The sequence below is a fragment of the Dermacentor andersoni genome, chromosome 11 (assembly GCF_023375885.2).
Source record: "Dermacentor andersoni chromosome 11, qqDerAnde1_hic_scaffold, whole genome shotgun sequence".
Taxonomy (NCBI): Eukaryota; Metazoa; Arthropoda; class Arachnida; order Ixodida; family Ixodidae; genus Dermacentor; species Dermacentor andersoni.
The window spans coordinates 95,365,362-95,377,273 of NC_092824.1; the positions used below are offsets into that span (position 1 = coordinate 95,365,362).

Sequence of the window (11,912 nt, forward strand, 5' to 3'; positions counted from 1 at the left end):
ATTTGTCACCGCACACACCGCATTAAGGGCGGAGGTCACTCCCCTCGTCCGTCGGACGCCGCCGGTGTTCTGTCTGAGTCACCCTGCTTGGTCACTCGTGTAATCACCTGAACGCAGCGGACTGGCCGAGCGCGGTGCCGGGTCTGGGGACAGCAAATGAAGGCCCGCCGTATACTGGACGCGCCGGGAGAAGATGCCCGGAGACTGCCCTTTCGTGGACACTAACTTGGCGGTCTGACCGACCGACGGATCAGACTCATTAGGCGCCTCAGAGGTCTTAACGAGCAGGAACCGCTGGAACGCATAATGACGTCTGGAGACTACAGACCGCGAGCGATGCATCTCCACCCCCACCCCCGAGAGAGATAGAGAGAGAGATAGAGAGAGAGATAGAGAGAGAGAGAGATAGAGAGAGAGAGAGATAGAGATAGAGAGACAGAGACAGAGACAGAGAGACAGAGACAGAGAGAGAGACAGAGAGAGAGACAGAGAGAGAGACAGATAGATAGATAGATAGATAGATAGATAGATAGATAGATAGATAGATAGATAGATAGATAGATAGATAGATAGATAGATAGATAGATAGATAGATAGATAGATAGATAGATAGATAGATAGATAGATAGATAGATAGATAGATAGATAGATAGATAGATAGATAGATAGATAGATAGATAGATAGATAGATAGATAGATAGATAGATAGATAGATAGATAGATAGATAGATAGATAGATAGATAGATAGATAGATAGATAGATAGATAGATGAAGCAAATCCGCCGTGGTTGCTCAGTGGCTATGGTGTTAGGCTGCTGAGCACGAGGTCGCGAGATCGAATCCCGGCCACGGCGGCCGCATTTCGATGGGGGCGAAATGCGAAAACACCCGTGTACTTAGATTTAGGTGCACGTTAAAGAACCCCAGGTGGTCGAAATTTCCGGAGTCCTCCACTACGGCGTGCCTCATAATCAGAAAGTGGTTTTGGCATGTAAAACCCCATAATTTTTTTATAGATGAAGCAGGGACACGAAAGGCAGGGAGCTCAACCAGAAGAGCACCCGATTTGCTTCCCTAAACTGGGAGTGGGGGAAAGGGGGAGAGAGTAAGCACTGAGTGCGTGTGGGAGGGACAATATACACAGAGAGACTAAAACTTAAAAATGAAGGGAGCCACAGCGCATCTCGCAAGCCACACGCAGCTTGGATATAAAAGCAGGCAGCTTCAAGTCGACAAGCGTGGCAACGTCGTAGTGACAGTCGATGCAGAACAAGACATCTTCGACGTCTTACAACGTGCTCGGCAAAAAGGCCCCAAATATTTGAACGCAACCTCTTTTTTTTTCAGCACCGGTTGTAAACAGACCATGCACTTCTCCCATGAAAGCGTGCGACTTGCTCCTGCAGGTGAGGACGACTGACTACACGAGGACGCCGTCTTATTACGAGTCAGAGATGTCGGCACGGATACACAAGGACCTTACAATTCCAGATTATGCGGCGGTTGTTTTATATGTCAGCCGACAGAAACATCAAACAAGGTAGAAGAACTAATAAATTTTAGCGCTTCAGAAAGCTCCTTCAAAAGAAGGGTTTACTGCATTATTACTCGTCGATGAGATTTGCTTTCACTAATTACTGATATTTTGTTTCTTTTACATCTGTATGCATGCCCGTATGACCTAACAAAAAGCTCACGTAGATAGCATTTGTGCTAATGTTTTATGTTGTATACTCCTCCCAACGAACAAATGTTCTAACCATTTTTGGTACTGAAATTCTGTTCTCTTGCGCGTGATGCATGTGCGTTTTATATGTATTCACTTGTATTAATTATCACCGCTGTTGTAACTGTGGGGTTGGGACCTCTGTCAGGGCTTTCGTGCCTTTAGTACCTGTCTCCCTTTGCCGGGAGGAGAAATGAAGCTCATGCAAATCGTTCGCAGAAGCAGTAGCCATCGACGAGCACGTCTCAAGTCTTTCTGACAACACAATGGGCGTAACACAAAAATCGGTACGATACTGAAGCACATGCCTTCATGGATGCAGATGACAGCTCTTGTGGGCATCACTAAATCTCTGGATAATGCATTTAAAACAATCAACACTGAGTTTAAGAGGAAGCTTTAGCTCGGGCCCAACTCCGACGCGACCTTTTCAAGTGCATGTAAAACGCAGAAACGCTTTTATGAGACAACCCCTGAACTGATCTTAATGAAATTTATTGCACTTGAAAGATAACGATCAATTCTATTGACTGTTGGTCGCGGAATTTCGATTTAGGACCTGAACTTTCTTTAACATACTTTCAAAAATTCAGAAGTTCGAGAAATATAGAACCGCGAAGTTTACAAATTAATAGTTCTGCATCAACAACAGACATCACGGTTCTATAAACGGCATCCATTAGGCTATTCAACGCGGAAAAATTCGATATGTCAATTTATATCTTACGTGAATTTGTTACGTTGCGTACAAGGGTTCTTCAAAGGCTGTATTTCCACATTACTAGATTTTTTCAGAGCCGTGTGTGACATATCAATTTTGTCCATTTTAGATGTACTATTATATGCAATTCACATTATTGTGCTGTCATTTTTAACTGCTAAGTTACAGTGTTGTAAACTTGACAGTTTCGTTTTCTGAAAATTTCCAATTTTTGCCAATTTTTAATAAAAAATTGACAACCTAAATCGAAAATTCGGAACCGACAGTCGCTAGATTTAAGTTTTCCTTTTAAATGCAACAAACCTCGTCATATTCGGTGCAGTAGTTGACGAGAAAAACGAATTCTCCTTTTACATGTATTCAGATAGGAGCACCCGAGCTAAAGCTTCCTCTCAAGCACATTAGTAAATGGTTTGAAAGTATTCGGCTTTCCTTAAATAATTATAAAGCCAAATTTGTTCTTTTTATATCCTCGTTTAAGAAAAACTAGTTCTGGGGAGCGGTACCGCATTAATACCGGTCGGGATGAAATATAGATAGTCGACTCGGTGCTCTACTTCGAGGCAACCCTCGATTAGGCTCTGAACTGGAGGCCTCATATCGACAGGCTGTATGGTATTCATTTATTTATTTATTTATTTATTTATTTATTTATTTATTTACATGTGCCATACAGGCCTTCGAGAAGGCATTGTGTAAGGGGGAATTACGATAACATATTATTATGCAATCGGGGGGCAAATCATAAGTATAATGAAAGGAATATTCACGCAACATGGAAACTTAATACGGCATTGGCAAATACGTTATGTAGAGCAATAACAATAATCAGCAAGCACAGTAACATAATAGCACAATAACATTTAAACGTTTTTGCATGTATATAGTACTAAGTATAATAAAAAATTAGGATCACTGAAATTCTTTTATTAACTTCTAGAAAAATGTAGGAAAGAAATTAAAAGAAGGCAAGATGTGTTAGACGGTTGAAACGGCATTTGATCGATTAGAATATTGCGAGATGCATTGTGTTTCGATTGGCAAGCGATGTTATCTGGTAGAGCGTTCCATGAACGGACCGCACGAGGCAAAGCTGAAAAGTTAGAAGCGTGTGCACTGCCATACATTCGGGTGTAGCTGAACTGCTTGTTCAGTCTTTGTGACGTCGAGAATGCTTTTTTTTTTTTTCAGGTTTGATAAGGTTAGGCCAACTGCGTGAATGAATCGATGAAATAATAATAGAAGGGAAATCTCACAGCGAGTAGTTATTGGTTGGAGCGAAAGATCGACTTTTATTTGTGTTACACTTGACTGGTTACTATAATTTCTTGAAATGAAACGGCTCGCCCCATTCTGGATGCACTCCAGGAGTTCGATGAGATATTTTTGATGAGGAGATCATATGCAAGAGCCGCACTCAATTCGTGGCCGTACAATAGTTATGTAAGCTAGTTTTCTTACTGGTGAAGGCGCAGTTCTTCCCTTGCGGCACAGAAATCCTAATGATTTGGAGGCGTTAGCTGAAATGGAGGTGATATGATTAGTCCATAAAAGACATTGCGTAAGGAGCACTCCTAAGTACTTATATTCTGTAGTGTGGTCAACTATGTTAGAATCCAAATGAAAATAAAAGTGAGAGTTAACAGTTTTTCGAGAAAGGAAACTACTTTGCACGTCGACACGTTTAGGGGCAACAGCCACGTAGCACACCAATCACTGATATGTACAAGATAATTTTGGAGTGCCGCGTGGTCAGCGCTATACTTAATCGAACGGTATACAATGCAATCGTCAGCAAATAATCGTACAGAAGAGGATATATTGTTCGGCAAGTCGTTATGTTAACTAAAGAGAAAGAGGTGCGAGTACACTGCTCTGAGGTACACCGGAGGTGACGTCAGACAGGGCAGCGGAAAAGTTAGCAACAACAGTGAACTGTTGGCGATTAGAAAGAAAATTACGAATTCATGATGGGGTTAGTGAGTCAAGTTTAATTGCAGAGAGCTTTGATATCAGGCGCCTATGGGCTACACGATCGAATTCTTTCGAGAAGTGCAAAAAGATGCAGTCAATTTGTTTATTACTGTTCATATCAAAGTGTAAGTCTGATGTGAATTCTAGTAGTTCAGTTTCGCAAGAAAATCCTTTTCGGAAACCATGCTGTTTCGGGTAAAAAAAAGGTATTATATTCGAGATGAGAATATATATGCGATGCGATAATGTGTTCTAACATTTTGCAGCAAATGCAGGGTAATGATATGGGACGGTAATTTTCACTAGAATTCTCGTTACCTTTCTTAAAGACAGGCATTCATTTTGCTATCTTCCACTCTGTAGGAAGCATACCAGTTGTAAGGGATTGGCTAAATAGGTGTAGCAGAATATTGCTCGATACTAGTACTGTGTTTTTTAGTATTTTAGAACTTGTACCATCTATGCCGGAGGATGATGACATCTTAAGGTTGCCTGTAAGATCGACTACGCCTTTTAAAGTGATAGTGATGGGAGCCATGTACTGGAAATCAAAATCGGGTAGAAAAGGTATGTTATAACTATCTTCTTTTGTAAAGACGGATGTAAAAAATGAGTTGAATGCTGTCGGACATTGATTGTCAGGAATAGGTAAGTTGTTTTTATCCTGCAATGAAATATTACTGCACTTATTACTAGGGTTAACTATGTTGCAGAATTTTTTTTGATTGCTTGTAAGAATTCCTGGTAGGTCTATTGAGAAACATTCATCCTTGGCGACCAATAAAGCTGTGCAGTACTCTTTTAGAGAGCTTTTGTATTTATCCCAAGCCAATTTTGTTTGTGCGCGCTTCGGGTTTTCATATAGGCGTTTATTCTTGTTTCTCATTCTGTGAAGGGTTTTAGTAAACCATGGGTTGGAATTGCCGTTAGTTATAGTAATAAGAGGAATGTGCTTTTCAAGTAATGCCGACAACTTATCTCTGAATGGAACCCAATTTTCGTTGACAGATCTGCTGTAAAAGGATGGCACCAATTAATCAATGAAAACGTTGTCTAGTTCTAAGTTGATGATACTATAATTACCTTTATAGTAGTCTCTAATTTGGTTTGTTATGAAATCGGTGGACGCGCACGGAATATCGATGGACACTTGGAGTAGCTGGTGATCATTGAATCCATCTAAGTAAGTTATATGTGTGACAGTTTCTGGAGCTGTTGTTAAAATGAGATCCAAAAGATTGGAATCTTCCGGATGCTTCGTACTCACGAAACCGCGGAGTCATTTCAGTTTCGACACATTGAGAACCTTATATTTTACTCTAATTCATCGTCACTTTGCTGATTGCCGTGAACCCTGGAGTGTCATCTACAAAGCATCCTCAGAGCTCGTTGTACGGCTTCAGAAGGGAGCTTTGCGGAATAATCAATCCCGCAAGCTTTGTTACACCATAAAGACGTCTTCTTTTTTTCTTGTGAACAAAGTCATGTCATTATCCCAACTGAGAGATTACCACGTTGCCCGGTCGGTTAATGTCTCCGATAGCCAGAAGTAACACGCAATTTCCTGCCACCATCTTCACACGATTGACAATTAACAATAGCGCAGCCTTTCACGAGAAACTTCTGGTACCGATGTGTCAATGCCAGTAAAGCATTCGCCGCATGCAATACATAGGTGTCAAAATATGGAACTGGCGTCCTACAAACATAAAGCAGTGAGGCAAGTTTAACACCATGGTAAACAAGTTCTTTCTTTCCGATCCAAATTCATTAGACTTCTATGACAACTATAACGCTTTCAGCAACTCAATACGGCGATACTGCTATACTTGCCTGATGATTCTTTTTATGCGTATATGAACGGACAGTAATGCGAGCGCGAATAGCCTGTGTACCCATGTCCTTACTCGATATAGTATGCATCAAATGTATAGTGTGCCACAACGAATGTATAGCGTATCGGTGTACATTGTTGGGGCTAAGTTTTATTGAATATTAAGTAGGTGTTAGTCTTTTTGCGTACCGCAAAAACGATATAATGCTGAACAAGTTCTTGAAATGTCACATATGTGTCCAATGAAGTTATGTGTAACTGCTGTACCCTCATGTATTCTTATTGCCAGCATGCATGTGTACGGGCGGCCGTGGAGGGGGGGCATGGGTCCAGTCTTGGGTGCGCGCTGCCTCGCTGGGTTTGTGGGGCTCCCCCCCGAAGGCCTACCCGTTCTGCATGGGAATGGGGGACACGCCCATCTGCGAATCTTGTAAAACTGCAGGTTGAGCGTGAAGCTCTACGCACAACATCGAACCGGCTGGACTCTACGCATACCAGCCTTGTACGATGATCGAAACAATGATTATTATTATTTTTTGTGTAGAATTAAGATAGCTGCGGTGAAATCTCTGTAGATACTTTCCAAGATATCTACGTAAGCATCCTGTACTCCTTGATTACGTAATGCCTCTACGACTGCTGGTATCTCTACTGAATCAAATGCCTTTTCGTAATCTATGAGAGCCACATAGAGAGGCTGATTGTGCTCTGCGGATTTCTCGAATACCTGATCGATGACATGGATGTGATCCATTGGAGAGTGTCACTTCCCGAAACCCGCCTGTTCCCTTGGGTGACTAAAGTCCAGTGTTGCCCTTGTTGTACTGGGGATTACCTTGGTGAATATTTTATACAATACTGGAAGTAAGCTAATGGGCCTATATTTTTTATATACTTAAGGTCTTCCTTTTTGTGGATTATTATAACGTCGGCATTCACTAAAATACTTATAATGTTGGCATTCACAAAAATGATTATTTTATGCAGACCTTCGCCATTTGTTGCAGGTGACTCGATGATCACGGCTGAAGTTTTTCGCGCATATTAAATATGCAGTTTTATGATACTCCTGCTTTACTAATTACTTAGTTGTTGTTTTCACAGTGGTAAGAGATTGAGCCATTGTGTTATGGCTACGGCGACAGTTGCATTGAATTTATAAGCAACCACATAATCGTGGGGAGGATGATGTTATACTTATTGATTCGAAGTAACTACCAACTAGTAACGCTTCCTGTACTGAAAGAAAGAATAAGAAAGAATGCAGGTATCATCACTGCGTAAAAATACTAAGCAAATTTTAATCATTGCGTAAGAACAAGTTTTAAAGTCCCAAGGGTCGTTATACAACGAAAACTTATCACTGTTAGAGGTAAGCTATCAAAGTTAAGAACCAATTAATTTAGAGTGGTAGAGCGCTAATTAATGCCGCTCTTCATGTCTTTCTGCCCGTCTTTTTCTTTACGAAATTTTTTACTGCCATTATTGAGTGCTCTCCTAAATCTTTATTCGCTTATCTATGGCAGAAGAAAGTGAACTCAGACGTGCAATTTTTTTATCCTTGTTGAATTGCCCTCCTGCTTCGACGTATGGTCAGCGGTATTTTGTAAATAAAGTACGTCAACAAAATTAGGAGCGACTGCTCCCTTTCGTATCGAAGCCGCGGCACAGGTACGTTTGTTGCAACATTGTGTATTTAGTATTTATACTTAGCGCTTAGCAACGTAGATAAGCTTACTTTATTCGCTGGTTTACCGGTGTTAGCCTCAGGGCAAGTGGCATTATAGAGGGAAAACACAGGGAAGACCGGAGATGGGAATTCAAGACGATGAGCAAAACGAGAACAAAGTAAGAGCGGGAGCCCACGTTTCGACAAGTAGACTAGTCGAAACGTTTGCTCTCGCTTTTACCTTGTTCTCGTTTCACTCATCATTATAGAGGAATGCTTTGCATGCGTAGGAATACGTAATTGCACGCTTTGACACATCGGCATTTCAACAACGTTAGCTAAAGTAATAAAAAGGTCTGAATGAATGCCGACAACTAGAATTCAATCTCTCCCTTTTACGTCCCTATAGACAGTGCTTTTTTATTTTGTTGTTAATTGGAACGCAGTGCATATGACTTTTTTTAAGTTAGTATATTTCTAGTAAAGCTGCTAGGGACTGTTAGCACCAAGGGAAAAAATCAGCGTCATTAACCGATGGGCAACGCGAATAGAACAAAAATACGGTACTTGACAACGGAGATGAGATACACTGCGATCGTTAGCTTCGCATGTCATATAAGCATCAAAAGCAATTATATGCCCAGCGACCATAATTGATTATAACGTACTTCCCCTCGCTGCTTAGATCCTGGCACTGCACCGTGGTGTGTCGCCGCTTTTTACGACAGAAGAAGTAAAAATGATGTACGATAGGGAAGTTGAAATGCTCGATACGAACGACGCCGGAAAAAAAATTATAATACTTCGGAAAAAAAATCGAACCAATCGAAACGCCTGCGCGCACAACACGAGAAACCTTTGCTGTCAGTCTCTGCAGTAGGTTTTTCTGCAGTTTCACGGCGACTGTGGCAGAGCGCAGTTTTGATAGCGCGTAAGAGGCACGTATGGCGAACGTGCCCCCCCCCCCCCTCCCTGAAAAGTCACACCCATTATTTTTTTTTTTTTTTTTTTTGCCTCGCGCGTACGAAAGACCGCATCGGGCGCGCCTTCTTACATCGAAAAATTTCGTCCAAAGTTTCGTGACGTCAACTCACCTTCCTGGAAGCTCGGCCGACGACGAACGTAAACCGCAGCAGACGTCCCGGCGAGGGAGCAGATACAGATCGAAGCACACACAATAAGCAACACAAACACAGGCGCACCAAAAAAATACACGCCTGCTAAAGGTCCACACTGCGGCTTCGTCACGTGACGTCGCAGTAGCAGCAGCGCCGATGACGACTCCTCGACGATGCGGGCGACGTCGACAAAATTTTCCGGCTGCGGAAAAAAAAAAAGAAAGCAGAAGCTTATTGTAGAGAGACGCCTTAACGTGCAGAAGGCACAAAGGGCTAATTATCCTCGTTTGCAAGAGACAAAAGATTAGCGACTAAACAGGGGGCCGTCACCTGAGCTTGATGCTGATGAGTTTTGCCTTGAGGACGACCGTTAAGGCGAGCAAGGCGTTGAGAAGAGAGGTGATTGCCATACGCTTTCTGAGCGTCCCGAATCCTGCCTTCGCGCGACGTCCCCGCCGCAGTTTAGCGAGGAAAGTTAAATTGTCTTTTGTTTTTTCACAACCTTCAACTGTTGCATCGCAAGCAATGACTCGTGTGGGGGGGTGTGGGGGGGGGGGGGGGGGGAACCGGCGCGAGACGTGAGAGGCCTGTAGATCAGCACAGCGTGATTTGAGATCAGTCACTGTTCACTAACTTGCGAACAGACAAAAGCATCCAGCGACGGAGGTAATCACAGAGAGCGGCTGATGTGCAGACCGCACTATCACATAACTGTACACTGATTCGAGCTGATACGTTGATTCAGGCGAAGTCCTTGCTATTCCTCGTGTTACGACGTGACCGGAGGTGCTGGCGAAGCGCAGTGTCCACTTGATAACTGGAGATCAACGAGCTTTCCAGCGAGTGTTTTGTAAGCAATCCGGAAAGGAGCGCTCCCGAGAAAGACTTGGTTCCGTGTTGATCCTCCCCCTTTGAAAGCACCTGAGGTGATTACTGAAAGACCGTCGGGTATTATAGCACGCTAAGGAGGGACGAGTCCGCTAGGAAACTTCCACCGGCTCAGAGGCCAGAACGAGACGCCAGTCTACGAAACAGTCATACAGACGAGGACGACAATCGGGAAAGTTCTGTTCTCCGACAGCCGGAGTAACGGGGACAAACAAGGAAATCGAGGACGGTGGCGATGAAGGCAGCGCGACGCGCACCAAAACCACCACCACCACCACGTCACTTAGGCCCGTTTCTTTCGGCACACGCTGTCGCATGAATCACATCATTCCGCGTCGCACCGGCACGACGGCGTTGAGCGTTCGACGTTTGCGGAGGCGTCCGACGGAGCGGAGCGCTCCGCCAGGTTCGAAGCCCACGCCGAACCGCGCATGCCGCAAGGGCGCTGTTGGCTGCCGTTCGAATCGTCGCGCATTGCTGGTCCGTTGCCGGCGACGGAGCGCCAAAACACGCGGCGACGCACAGCTGGCGTCGAACGGCGCGACAATACAAAGGCGCAAGGCGGCGCGGGCGCATTTCGCCGGGTCGCTCTCGGCGTCGACACCAACGCGCGCGCGCGCGCGCGCGCGCGCTGACGCTGGGAGCGCCGCAAAGTGGCGCCATCTAGTGGGAGCCAACGACACTTCCGGCACGTGAGAGCGAGAGAGAGCCCTAGATCCCTAAGGCAGGCGGGAAAAGCGGGCGGCGGCGTCCCGGAACGTTGTCATGGCAACGACAAAGACGATGCGAGGGAAATAGAAAAAAAGAAAAAGGAGCGGAGGCAGTTGGGAAGGAGGACAGCTCGTCGCTGTCCGGAAACGGACGACCGACTCGCTACCATTGGACGTGAGGTGACTCGGTCAGCGTCGTCGTCCCTATTGTAGCTTCATATTTAGTGTGTTACATAGTTTCATCTTTACCGTCTCTTTTTTTTTTTCACTGTCGATAGATTGGGTGGCGGTGATTTATTATTGGCCAAAGAAGCCACGGTCGTGCTCGTATTCGGGGCACTGAAGAGCGCAGTTTCATATCCGTGAAATTGGATGTCGAATGCGGGGGGATTGACTCCTTAGGTGAAGTGACCCACTGCCCTGAAAGACAGCAATGGAAGCCGTCGAGGATTTTGTGAAAATAACGGAAAATGCAACAAGGGGGTCGAAAGTTGCGTAATATACACTTCAAGGAGACAATCCAACTTGCTAGTCGCAGGCACAGTTTCACACTACAAGAGCCGGTAGACCAGCTGTCAGGCTTGTTCGGGCAAACTGCGGGTAACTGCGGCGGCAGGTATCATCACACACTCTGCATTGCAAAACGCGGTTACCTCTGAACTTCTATTGAATATTGGCTCGTATATTTCCTATTTTTAGACCTCACATTATCCTGACATTGTTAGGGTAACAACAGCTGTCTGTTCTGAAGATAAACATGCGCGCCTGTATCAATGTCACCAGGACGGCAGCTCTGCGAACGAACAATGGAAATGAGTTAGTAGCCAGGAAACCCGGCTCTCACAAAGGCGAATGAGAACAAACACATGTATAATTTACAAAACTCGCATATTTATTCGATCGTTAAATGACTTTGCACTTACAGTTCCTTTGTTAGTGCTCAAACTTCACAACAATGCTATTTCCTTTCTCTTACCTTATTGTTCGTGTCATTCAATAAAAGGGCTATATTTTTGTTTGACTGGCCCCTTAGCAAAGAAATCTAGAACTACATTTGAATGCACAACCTGCCGTCGGAGAAGTGGACCGTTTAGAAAGCTTAGTGTAGATATTTTATTATTTCAACCAATGGAGGTTAGTTATCGTTATTATTGCGTTATTATTAGTTATCGGTTACACCAGCTTGCCTTGCATTTCGCCTCCACCAGAATGCAGACACCATTACTGGGAATCGAACCCTAAACGTCGTGCCCAGCATCACTGCCAACGAG

General features: G+C 44.1%; 1 long non-coding RNA gene across 1 annotated transcript in view; it reads right to left on the reverse strand.

The window, feature by feature from the left end:
* Positions 1-10,455, reverse strand: part of LOC129386865 (uncharacterized) — a 278,595-nt gene extending 268,140 nt beyond the window's left edge. The window contains exon 1 of the long non-coding RNA XR_008614152.2: positions 9,020-10,455. This is a non-coding gene — a long non-coding RNA (uncharacterized lncRNA). The remainder of the gene's footprint in view (positions 1-9,019) is intronic.
* Between the last annotated feature and the right edge of the window lie 1,457 nt (positions 10,456-11,912).